A 12852-nucleotide genomic window follows, 5' to 3' on the forward strand; every position below is an offset into this window, starting at 1 on the left:
ACCCTGGCTGGATCTTGGGGCAGGGGTGCCCTGCCCCCCAACCCAGAGCCAGCCCTGAAGTGAAACTCAAGCCCCCTGCCCCCATTTCTTTGTTGTCTCCCAAACAAAGACGTCAGGCCCTATCATTGCAAGCTTTCTCTTATTAATTGCTGTGGTCTGAAGGATCAAGACAGAAACCTCAGAGAGTTATGGGGAACGAATTCCAGGAATTTATAGCATAGAACAATGGGAAGAATAGGGATTTGAAGACAGAACCACTGTGAGTCAAAGCCTAACAAAATCATGTCATTGCTATGGCCCTGGGCAAGCAACCTAACTTCCCTGGGCCTCAATCATCCCAAAAATCGGGAGGCCCCTTGGGGAGGGCAATTTAGCAAAAGCTACCAGAATCTACAGCACATACGCTCCCACCACCAAGAAACTGCCCTACAGGAACACACTCACCTACACTCAAGGGTCATGCACAAAAGTCCATAGTGACACAGGCTGTGACAAAAATTTGCAAATCCTCGTTCCTCAGGAAACAGGTAAGCAAATTATGGAGCACCCAGAAGATGGAGTTGCCTGGCAGCTGTCAAAAGAGTGAAGCAGAAACACCGAGATTATGTCAGCAGCTCATTTCTTCTCCAGCAGTTTCCTGCGCCGTCCGCCCTTCCCGGCCGCCTTCCTGTCGCGCCAAGATCATGCCTGCTCACTCCCTCTGCCCCCACACCTAGCGGAAACACCTAGCCTCTGGAAACCAGGGGATGTTCCACAAAGACCTGGTGATCTGTGGAATGACACCGAGCTGGGGCCACGCTTTCTGTGAGAAGAAGGCCTTCTGACCTTTCTGGATAAGCCAGTGGCAGAGTGGGGAGGGGACCCCAGGCCCCTCAGCTTCTAGCCCCACACTCCCCTGAGAACTTGGACTCTCCTCATGCTCTTTCTTTATTGCAACAGCCTTAACTGAAGATTCTGCCTCTGTCTCTTCCCCTCCATCCGTCCTCCATGTTGCTGGCAGAATGATCTTCCCAAGGCACAGCAGCTCTCCTCACCCTACTCTGGGCGGTCACAGAGGGAGGTCCTCCGGCACTAGCCCAGCAGACACACACCCCTACCCCAGCCCCATATTATCCCCTGCTGATCGTTTTTAAGAAAAATCCTTTGCTCCAGCCCCCCTCGTGCCAGCCTGAGGCTCTGCCTTTGCCTCTGTGTATACCATTTTCTTCTCCTATAATACGCTCTCCCTTCCCTCACTCTGCTTCCCTTCTAGGACCCTTGCTCCATACCCAACCTCTGACACCCCCTCTGGGAAGACTCCCCAGATCACAGCCTTCCCCGCCATTCCCCTCACCCCTCTGGCGAGGAGTTCCTGGGGCACCATGTACAGGACCGGTACCCCACGGGGCAAGGAGAGTCATCCCTACCGAGTCTCTCTGAGTCCCCACCCCCGTCCCCGGGGACCTGGCATTTCCAAGGCAGCAGGTGCTCAATAACTATGTGAGAAAATGATTAATGAGTAAACCAGAGCAACGGATTACTCCAGGAATAATTTCCAAGCGAATGAAAGAGTAAATGAAAGAACAGCCCCGAATTTATGAAGGAACGATAATGACCAACCCGAGCTTCCCTGGCCACAGGTCTCGCTTCTCCAGACAGTTAAAGTCAACAATGTGATGTTCGTCTTGGTAAAGTGACGAGCTAAAGACGTAATTTCCTCAGGATCACATGAGTTCACCCCCAGTAGAGAAGCAGCAGCAGCAGCATGTACAGAAAAGGAAACACAGGTAGCCAGAAAATATGGAACTGTGGTCGACTTCCCTCATGATTTTTTAAAAATGTCATTTAAAATAAGACATAGCTTTTGTTTTTTTCCTGTTAAGTATCTAATGCTTAGGGGGCAGAGAAAGGGAAAACAGGTAGTCTCAAATACTGGTGGTGGGACTGTTACTCTATCTATTGCCTACAGAGGTCAACCACGAAATAACACCTCAAAATTTTTAATCTTTAAATGTGCTGATCCAGGTACCTCGGTGGCTCAGTCGAAGTGTCTGCCTTTGGCTCAGGTCATGATCCCGGGGTCCTGGGATTGAGACCCACATCGGGCTCCCTGCTCAGCAGGGAGACTTCTTCTCCCTCTCCCTCCGCATCTCCCCCTGCCTGCGTTCTCTCTCTCTCTATCTCTCTCTCTCTCTCTCTCTCTCTCTCGCTGTCAAATAAATAAACAAAATATTTTTTTTAAATTTTATTTATTTATTTGACAAAGAGTGAGATCACAACTAGGCAGAGAGGCCAGTCTCTCTGAGGGGGAAACAGGTTCCCCGCTGAGCCGAGAGCCCAATGCAGGGCTCGATCCTAGGACCCTGAGATCATGACCTGAGCCAAAAGCAGAGGCTTTAACCCACTGAGCCACCCAGGCGCCCCAATAAACAAAATCTTTAAAGAAAAATTAAATAAATATGTTTACCCTTTGACCTTGCAATCCCACTTTGAAGAATTAATCCCAGAGAAATAATTGGACAAAAAGATAAAGACTTATGTACAAGAATTTTTATTTCAATATCGTTTGGAAGACTCACAAATGGGAAACAACATAAAAGTCTATCTCCATGGTCTACTTAAATAGTGTTTCATCCATGCAGTGAAACCATTTGCCAATAGCAGGGATCAGTCTGTAGAGACAGAACACAATTCTCCTATCCTAACCCTAACCTTAACTAAGTGGCAAAAGCAGATGGAAAGTGATATGATCCTTTTTATTGACTGTCCATGTGTATGTTGATTTGTGAGGAGCAGAATTAAGGTAGCCTGTTCGCCAATGGCTGGGATTGTGAGGACTGTTGCTTTTCTATTCTACACACTTGCGTTGTTTTTTGAAAATAATCGCCGATTACTTTTATGGAAAGAAAAGCATTCAGAGAGACCAAGAGACAGGCAGACGCCCTGGCTTGGGTCCTTCTAGCACTGGCCCTGCTTCTTCCTGCTTCTGGCCTCTACTCTCACCATCCAAGGACTCAGCCCCTGGGAAAGGCTGCCCTAGCCCACTTTCTAAAACAATGAAAACAATGGTGCTTCCTACAGAACGGTGTATCTACAGATTGAACCTTGGGCCCCCTTCACAGGCCACGCGGGGGAGTGGAGTATGGGAAGGTCCTAAAGCTTGGGGAGCGGGAGGGGGTGGGAGCTGCACAGGGTGGACCCTTGGGACAGACTTCCTCTTCTGTGGCCTTGCCCAGCTTTGTTCCAAGGTCAAATTGCCTGCAGCTACGGTCCTTGTAACATGCAGGGTTCATCCACAGCCCCAGGGTATGAACTAATAGGGTCTAGGCAGGGTTCCCAATCAACCAGAATAGAGGGAAGGGAAAGGGGCTGTTATTTTAACCCAAAAGCTCCATGGGAAGGAGGAAAAATAGTTAAAATAATATTTGCTAAAATTTCATTATTGTTATGCCTGATTCTGTGTTGATTAAGCGTTGGGGTCAGTGGCTTTGGACAAGAACTTAATCTCTATAAACCTTAGGTTTTTCCATCTAGGAAGTGTTATGGTAACGCCTATCTTTTTGGGTTGCTGTGCAGAATAGATTATGTGGGTAAAATTCTCAACTCAGTGCCTGGAGTACAATAATTGATCAATAAGCAGTCAATGTCACATCATTTCAGTTGCAGCTACACTTTGATCTGTAGAAGGTGACCTGCCTTTTTTACCTCCCCTCCCCCCACCCCACCAGCTGATCCATTTCCGTGGGGAGAGTGGCTGGCACCAGGGGGACCTTCTCTACATGGAGAGGTCAAGGAGGAGATCAAACTCCATGCTAACTGAGGTCTCTGAAAGGAAGTGGAAAGAGAACAGCCAGCTGAGGGATGCCATATAGTCTTGAAGGTAAGTGTTAGGGGTTAACTGTGTCACCTCAAAAGATGTTGAAGTCCTAACCCTCAGTCCCTGTGAATGTGACTGTGTTTGCGAACAGGGTCTTAGCAGATGATTCAGTTAAGATGAAATCATTAGAGGAGGCTCTACTCCAATATGACTTACATCCTCATAAAAAAGAGGAATTGGGACACAGAGACAGACACACAGGGAGAACATCATGTGAAGAAGAAGCAGAGATCAGGGTGATGCTTCTGGAAGCCAGACAACACCAAAGATTGCTGGCAACCACCAGAAGCCAGGAGAGAGGGATGGAACAGTCTCCCTCAGCACCCCAAGAAGGAGCCCAGCCTACTGACGTGATCTCAGACTCCCAGCCTCCAGAACTGTGAGACAATCCATTTCTGCTGTTTAGGTTACTCCACTGTGGTCCTCTGTTACAGCAGCCCTAGAAGACTGAACAGGGGGCTCTGGTGAGAGAGGACCTCCGTCTCTTGCCGGCTATGGCACTCTTGACAAGTTACCTCCTCTCACTAAGACTAGTGCCTTTATCTGTTAAGTGGGTGAACTCTAGGGACCACCCCCTGAGGTTGAGTGAGCTACTGCATGGAACACTCCAGACCCAGTCCCTGACACAAAAATGCTCAGCATCTGTCACAAATGTGAAAATTAGTCCCCACCCCGGGGGTCCTGGAGGGTGGGGGAGCTCTTCTCCTTGGAAATTCTGAACTCGTGCGCAGGGCACAGGCCTTTATACAGACTCCCCAGGGACGCCAGGATGGTTCTCTGGATTCCATAGATGCTCAGCAAATACTTCTTACTCAATAAAGTGTCTTCTATCTTAGGTTTGTATCAGAGTAAATTCTAGAGCAGGATCTGATGTCTTGCCTCCTCGGTCAGAAGACCTCACCTAAGACAGTCAGTGAACACTGATGGATTAGTATTGAATGAATGGATGAACTTTATGGGGCACATGATTTGGCTCGTAATAGATTGAATCTATGGTGAGTTATGATGTTTCATTAAGAAATAATTGAGGGCACCTGGGTGGCTTTGCTGGTTGAGCCGGACTGCCTTCAGCTCGGGTTATGATCCCAGAGTCCCGGATCAAGTTCCACATTGGGCTCCCTGCTCAGCGGGGGTTCTGCTTCTCCCTCTGACCTTCCCCCTTTCATGAACCTTCGCTCTCTGCCTCTCAAATAGAAAAAAAAAGAAAGAAACAATTGAGCCATTGCCTGCTATTGATCTCAGCATCGTAATAGACTTGAGAAATACAAAATGATAAGCTAAGAAGTATTAAACATTTACTGTGTCATGCGCCGAGCTCGACACAGATTCTCTGTTGCCTTCCCCAAAACAACATTATGAAGTAACCACAGTTCTTACCTTCATTTTGCCCACGTGGAAAAAGTCACAGCAAGGAAGGGCACCACGGTGGCTCCGTTGGTTAAGGGTCTGACCCTTGATCTCAGGTTTTGATCTCAGGGTCGTGACTTCAACCCCACTTTGGTGGGCTCCACACTGGGTATGGAGCCGACTTTAAAAAAAAAAAAAAAAGTCACCACAAGGAAAGGAGAGTCAGGATTTAAACTCGGGAATTCTGATCCCAGGGTCCACACACTTAACCATTATAGCTCCCTCCCTTCCTCTTACTAAGTATGTGGAACACTGTGAAGCCTCTATAATCTAGAGTCTCTGTGAGAATGGCAGGGGCCTTGGCAAGCCTCTAATCCTAGACCCTGTAAGAAAATGAAGCAGGGAACCAGGGAAGGTGTGTGACTAGCTTTGCAATGAGAACATGACCCACCTGGAACTTGAAGTCAGGTCTCTGGACCCGCAGCCTGGGCTGGTGTGCCTCGGTGGGGTTAGGGACGTTGGCTGTAACTAGTCATTCATCCAAGGCCCTAAGTCTATATCCTACAAATGGGAAGGGAAAGTCAAGGAGGTGCAGGGGCACGGACTACTATCCGCAGGGAGGACTTGAGCCGGGAGGGACCATGCAACTGAATGGGCTGCACGTCCATCTGTCCCTCCTTAGGGACTGCCCTCCTGCTGTGCCCACCTCCTCTGACTTTGAGTCCTGTCCATCTGTGCCAGGTGCAAATGGGGACCCCTGAGCATAGGGCCCAGGCTTTGCTCTAGGCGATGTGCCGCACGTTATTACTCAGGATACGGGTGTGACCGTGTGTGGGCTCTGATGACGCATCTAGCCCTGCTCCTAAAGGAGACAAAAAGATCCTCATCATGCCCCTTGAAACATGAGGAGGCTGGAGCCAATGACACAGAAGCCCAGATGGCACATCTCAGTACCGGGATAGAGCACTGATGAACATTCCCCACATTGCATAACATGGTGTGGGTTGTACTTGACCGCTCCCCTTGCCTCCATCCTTATCCATCCTTTATCTTCCTGCAACAGCCCCAGTGTTGTAGCTCTGGGTCAGGGGCTGGCAGTGAGGCTGGTGGACTCTGAGCATAATAACCCGGGACCTGATTCCTCTGAAAACCACTCATGGAGGGTTCTTCCAAAGACCTGGGGTCCTTACAGAATGCTCTAGATATAACAATGGTCTCTTTGGAGTCCAAACAGTTCCTGAGCTCTCATGCAGCTGCCAGCATCTGGGCTTAAGATGCAGAGGAACACGGCAAGAGCAACTGGTAGATGTGAGCTTCTATAGGTCACTTAAAATCACCCCACGGTTCTCCACTCAACAGCAAGGCAGCACAGCTCTGAGTGGTGGATTTGGTCCACAAACGGTCAGATTGTTGACATACGTCCTTCTGTTTCACATATTGGCCTTCCACCCACAAAAACCCACTTGCAAAGAGAGGTCAGATTCTTGGAACTTATTAATAGAAAGTCTTATCTGTTGGTACTCAAATTCAATCTTTTCTTTACAGGAGGAAACAGACCCAGAGACAGAAAGCAACTTGTCCAAATTCACACAGCTAGTGTCAGAGGCAGCAGTAGAACCAACAGAAACAGGGAGTCCAGCGAAAGTGGACACAACCTCTGTTCTAGCTGGACACTGGAAATTTCCCCATTAGGAACTGTTATTCTTGTTTTCATAGTATTCGATGGTCCGATTTAGGGATACAAGTAGTAAATGAATACATTAACATAATCATAAAAAAATAACTTTAAAGACCTATTGTATTTATAAAGACTTTAAAATTTCTCTTTTGTAATTCTTTGTCTTCTCCCCAATCCCATTCCCTCCTGCAGCAGCGCCCGATGATGACAAAGGCCCGTCAAATTTTCCCAGACATTTCCCATGCATTTAGGAATCCATTTAGTATCCCTAGCATGTAATCAGATTTTTAAATATACACTTAAATATTACAAAATGTATTGTAAATTTAGGCATGTTATTTAAAATCTTAATTTAGGGACGCCTGGGTTGCTTATTCGGTCAAGCATCTGACTCTTGGATTCAGCTCAGGTCATGATCTTAGGGTTGTGAGATCCTCAGTGGGGGGTCTGTTTGAGATTCCCTCTCTCTCCCTCTTTCTCTGTCTAAAACAAATAAAATCTTTTTTTTTTTTTAAAGGAAATCTATATATATTTTTAATTTTATTTATTTATTTGTCAGAGACAGAAGGAGAGAGAGCGAGCGAGCACAGGCAGATAGAGAGGCAGGGAGAGAGGCAGGCAGAAGCAGAGGGAGAAGCAGGCTCCCCACCAAGCAAGGAACCTGATGTGGGACTCGATCCCAGGACCCTGGGATCATGACCTGAGCCAAAGGCAGCCGCTTAACCAACTGAGCCACCCAGGCGTCCCAAATAAAATCTTTTTTTAAAACGTAATGAAATCCGGGGATGCCTGGGTGGCGCAGTCATTTAAGTATCTGCCTTCAGTTCAGGTTATGATTCTGGGTTTCTGGGATCGAGCTCCATGTTGGGCTCCCTGCTCCATGGGGAGTCTGCTTCTCTCTCTCTCTCTCCCCTGACCCCTCCCCCTGCTCATGCTTTCGTCTCTCTTTTTCTTTCTCTCAAATAAATAAAATCTTCAAAATAATAATAATAATAATATCCCAGTTTATATATCACCCCGCTTTAAATACAAGATCAAATTACACCGTTTGGTTCACTTAACCTTCTACCCTGGAGCCCTTTGCTCAGTCCTGCTAGCACGCTGGCATCTTGGCAGTGGCTCCCTAGGACCCCGCTGCATGGATGTACCACCTCATATATTTAGCCATCTGTCTATCCTCAGACATTCAAGTTGTTTCCCATCTTTTTCAATTGTAGTCATAGTCACAACGAACTTCTTTATATACAGATCTCTGGGAGACGAGCCAATGTTTCTGCAGAAGAGGTATCTAGAAGTGAAAAATGTGAGATCATTTGTTTAGAGAAATTCTCCCTTTAAATTGTGACAAGTCACCTAACGTTTTCCAAAGGCTTCTCTTCTAACCTTTGAGGGTCTTCAACAACTATGCATGTAAAGGGAGCCATCACAGCAACCCTGTGGGAAAAAAGCATGGTTCCTACTCTACAAAACTAGACTGCAGCTGAGACTTATTAACTAAAGTCAGCACAGCTGTCCTCATCATGCCGGACTAGCTCTCCTGGGGGATGTCCTTACGGGCTGGCTTACCCCTCTCGTGCAGACCCCTCACCCCAGGGGCAAGCCCTGCCTGGCTGAGGGAAGGGGCATGACTCACCTGGTCGGGTCGCCAGAATTCTGAGACTGAAGGAGCAGAGAAGCCACAGTCCATGGTCTGAAGTGGGGGTGTGGGGAGACAGCCCCGCCGAGAACAGTGGAGACGTAAAGGACATGAGCCCCGAGCTAGAGAGACGGGTTCAAGGGGCAGCTCCATGAATCTCCGTGACTTTACCAAAGGTGTTTTCTTGGCCACCCTGTTGTCAGGTTTCTCCTGTGAGATGAAGGTGATACTAGCATTTACTTCACGTGTGGTGGGGGCATTGATTCAAAGCATAATCACAAGGGGACAGCAGGCTGGTCACTGATGCTTGGCAACCTGGTATTTCCGAGCTTCTCACTAGTGGGTCTGAGAATGGAACACTATGCCTCTCACATTCACCTTCAACTTAATTCATTTTAAAGAAATAGGGTTGTTGCCTTTTCCATTGTTCCCTGTTTATTATCTCTCCACCCCCACAACTCAGCTCCACACAGACCTTTAGTGAAAATATCATTTCGATATTTGAGGAGGGGGCCTGGAGACCTTGGTCCCTGAAGGTAGATATTGTGGTTCCAGGATAGGACAGGTGTCAGAGAAAAATGGACACTTGGTGTGTTGGGTCCCCAGTGTTGGGTCCCCCAATAATGGGTCCGTGATTAAAGGAGCGAGACTGATACAAAGCGAAGGTCAAGCAAAGCTTTATTTTGCGCCAAGCATCAAGAATCAAACCAAATGTTCGGGGCCACACCTCTTACAGAGAGGGCGACCTCTCTCTCCCTCACAGACTAACTTTTATAAAGCAAAAGCCATGTGGTTGGGCCTGGCCACGCACAGGTGGCCAATGAAATTATAACACACAGAGAAAGATGCACAGTCATGCTAGGTGACCAACTGAATTACAATTTACCCTAGTAGACATTTGAGCCAGCCTATCACTTTGGTCTGAATTGGCACCCAAAAGGTGCCCAAAGGGCGGGGCCCATACTCCTTGGTAGCTAGGAGACAGTATGCGCCCCCACTGATTGAATGTCTCCACCTGACCTGACCCACCCTTTTATTTGGGCTTTGTTACCTGGGTCTGGTTTCCAGAACTTGTTTTTAAGTAAGTTCCCCTGGTCGGGGTGGGGGGTTGCAGCGCAAGGTCAATTTAAGTTTTACTGCATAAACAACAAAATGGCAGTTCAGCCGGGGTGGGGCCGCTCTGGTTAAATAGGCCTTTACAGGTGTTGTGTAGCAGAAAAAGTACAGGCTCCGGGGTCTAACACACCTGGGTAGAAAGGGAGGACCTCTGGTGATTAGCTGTGTGACTTTGGCAAGTTTCTTAATTCCTCTGCATCTCCATTCTCTTCATCTGTAAAATGAGAATTAAAAAAATAATAAGTGCTTTGCTGGCTAATTGAAAAGTTTATAGGACTTCTAGGACTATAGAAGTTTATAAGACTCCTAGCATAGGGTCTAGATCTCAAGATTGGTAGCTGATCTTGCTGTTATTACGTATTACTTTCAGTTGACGATCTTGCTTTCTACTTTGCTAAGAACATGGAAGCCATGAGAAAACATCCACATCGTCCAGCCATCAGCCACTGGCCCTTACTACACCTGCATCCACAAACTCTACTTTCCCCCAATGAGCCAGTGTTTCCAGTGGTATGTGAGGTCCAATCCCCTCACATACCCAAGGTCATCGGTCCAGCAATTTTCATCTTCACTTGTTCTCTCTCTACGGGATCAGCCCCATCAAATGGAAACATGCCACTATTCCTCCCATCCATTAAAACAAAAACAGAAAACCTTCTCATGATCTCATTTCTGCTGCCAACTACTCCCCCACATTTTTTATGCTTCCTGTTGCAGCAAGACTTTTCTCTGCCTCATTCAGCACTTCTGCTTCTGCATAGGTACCCAAAAGATTTGAAAGCAGGGTCTTAAAGAGACATTTACAGCCATGTTCTTGGGAGCATTACTCACAATGGCCAAAAGGTGGAAGTAACCCAAGTGTCCATCAGAGAATGAATGGATAAACAAAATGTGGTATATGCATACAATGGAATCTTTAAAAGGAAGGAAGTTCTGACTCATGCTACATCATGGATGAAATTTGAGGGTCTTTTGCTCAGCGAAAGAATCCAGTCATGAAAAAAGCAAATATTGCTTGAATTATTTAGAGTGGCTAAATTCATAGAGAAAGTGGAATGATGTGTTCAGGGACTTGAGGGGAGGGGGGAACAGGAAGGGGCCGTTTAATGGGTGCACAGTTTCAGTTTTGCAAACCACAGACAGTTTTGGAGATTGGTGGCAGATCAGTGTGGATATGCTTAACATTACTGAGTTGTAAACTCATGTAAACATGGTTGGGTTGGTTAATGTTATGTTCTGCGTACTTCACCATAGTCAAAAGTCAAAAGACAAAAACAAAAACGAGGGTGCCTGGGGGGCTCAGTGGGTTAGGTGTCTGCCTTCTGCTCAGATCATGATTCCAGGATCCTGGGATCGAGCCCCGTGTTGGGCTCCCCACTCAACGGGAAGCCTGTTTCTCCCTTTGCCACTCTCCCCAACTCTCTCTCTCAAATAAATAAAGTATTAAAAAAAAAAAAAAAAACCTCCTCTGCCTCTGACTTCTTCCCTTCTTCTTCCTTCAACACACCCCAACAGGGTTTGTACTCCCCACCTCCTCCCCAGTCTACTTTCTTAGCTTCTGGCCTTTCCTTCCATCCCTTCCTATCCCATTGGGGTTGGTTTGTTTGTTTGTTTGTTTGTTTTCCTTCCCAATGCATGCAGAAGGTGCCACTTCTGACCCCACTTCTGGATTACTGCGACAGCCTGCTAGCTAGTCTCCTATTCCTGCTTCTCCCATTACCATCTAGATCCACTCTCAACCCAGCCGCCAGCGGGATCCCTTTAAAACATACCAGGCCGTGTTGCTCTTCTGAGTGAAACTCCCGGTGGCCCCATTTCTTTCATAGTGAAAGTTCATGTCAGTACATACCCCCTACCATCCACTGTCCAATCCACACCCCCAGGCCTCCCTGAACCTCCCAACCACCCCTCCCCCCACCTTGCTCTTGGGCACCAGACCCACTGGCCTGGGAACCGGCAGGTGCCCGTCTGCCTCATTACCTGTCACACTCTTCACCCGCAAGTCTGCAGAGCTAACTCCTTCACCGAAAAATGCCCATACAATGTCACTTTTCAGTGAGGTCCCCTATACTCTCCTCCATTTCTCCTTTTTCCCATAGCCCTTCTCCCCTGAATGTATGGACCATTGTAACGCACTTCAGAATGTTCCCACCTCTTCCTGATAGAACATAAGCAGGGATTTTGTCTACCTGCTTCAAGGATGTATCACCAGCACCTACAGCAAATGCCGGGTGCACCGGAAGTGCTGCACCATTTTCCAGAGGATTAAACTACCTCCAGGAGTCCATGATCCGCCTTGATCTTCACCGCCATTTTGTGAAGACCGTCAAGAGATCCCATGGTAGCCATTGATGGGAAGTCAATGAAGACAGATGAAGACAGGGGGTCTCAGAGATTGGGGTCTTCATTCACTTAAAATGCGCTCATTCGTTTACTCAGTAAACTTAGCAGCATCAGGGCAGAGCTGTGCCTAGAAGAGAGATGTGTTCATGTCTATTCTTGGATGTTTTCCTGCTTTTGAACACCCATACTCCCTTTTGAGAATTGATAGAAATCTCGTGCACCCCCAGTTATAAAACAATGCAGAGCCATGGCTAAGAGCAGCGGTTTGGAGCCTGTGCTGTAACTCTACCCCCCACCCCCCATTCCCGGACTCCCTGACGTCGGGCCGCGTCCTGCAACGATTCTCCTCCTTGGTGTTCACGCCTGTATGGCGGGAATGGTGCCAACAGCTACTTCTAGTGTTGTCATGGGGGAAAAAGTGCGAGTAAAGCATTTTTTTTCAGGGTAAAAACGGGGGAGTAAAGCATTGCTATGAGTGCGTGTGGTTTCTCCCTACCCCTCCTGCCCAGTGATTTTGTCCTGTTTGCTTCTAATAGTTTGCATGAAAAACCAATAGGCTTATTTTGTTCATTTCCCAACACAAAGATGTATCATAATATTGAACAGGCTTTTTCAACCCCCCGAGTTTGATATACCCACTCTCTGTTACCCCCGTTGCCTCTCAGCATCCACAGATTATGGAATGTGACCCCAAGTTACGAGAGGGCCCTGGCCCCTTCCTTCCGCCTTTTGCATCTGTTCCCGACAGAGGAAGAGCTACTGATTTCCAGCTGCAGGGTTGAAATGGAAACTGGCAAAAAGTGCAAGCAAAGGGCTCAATTTCCCAATCGCTGCAGCTGAAGAGCGCCCTGAGCTATTTTTAAACCCCTTTTCAGA

The 12852-nt window shown here is 47.5% G+C and overlaps 1 long non-coding RNA gene across 1 annotated transcript; it reads right to left on the reverse strand.

The window, feature by feature from the left end:
- Nucleotides 1-8527: 8527 nt before the first annotated feature.
- Nucleotides 8528-12085, reverse strand: LOC131826416 (uncharacterized). Its single transcript, XR_009351585.1, has 3 exons — nt 11908-12085; nt 9764-9847; nt 8528-8727 (listed from the first exon to the last, which is right to left on the reverse strand). It is a non-coding gene; the product is annotated as an uncharacterized LOC131826416 (long non-coding RNA).
- Nucleotides 12086-12852: the final 767 nt, after the last annotated feature.

The sequence above is a fragment of the Mustela lutreola genome, chromosome 3 (genome assembly GCF_030435805.1).
Source record: "Mustela lutreola isolate mMusLut2 chromosome 3, mMusLut2.pri, whole genome shotgun sequence".
In the NCBI taxonomy this organism is placed as follows: domain Eukaryota; kingdom Metazoa; phylum Chordata; class Mammalia; order Carnivora; family Mustelidae; genus Mustela; species Mustela lutreola.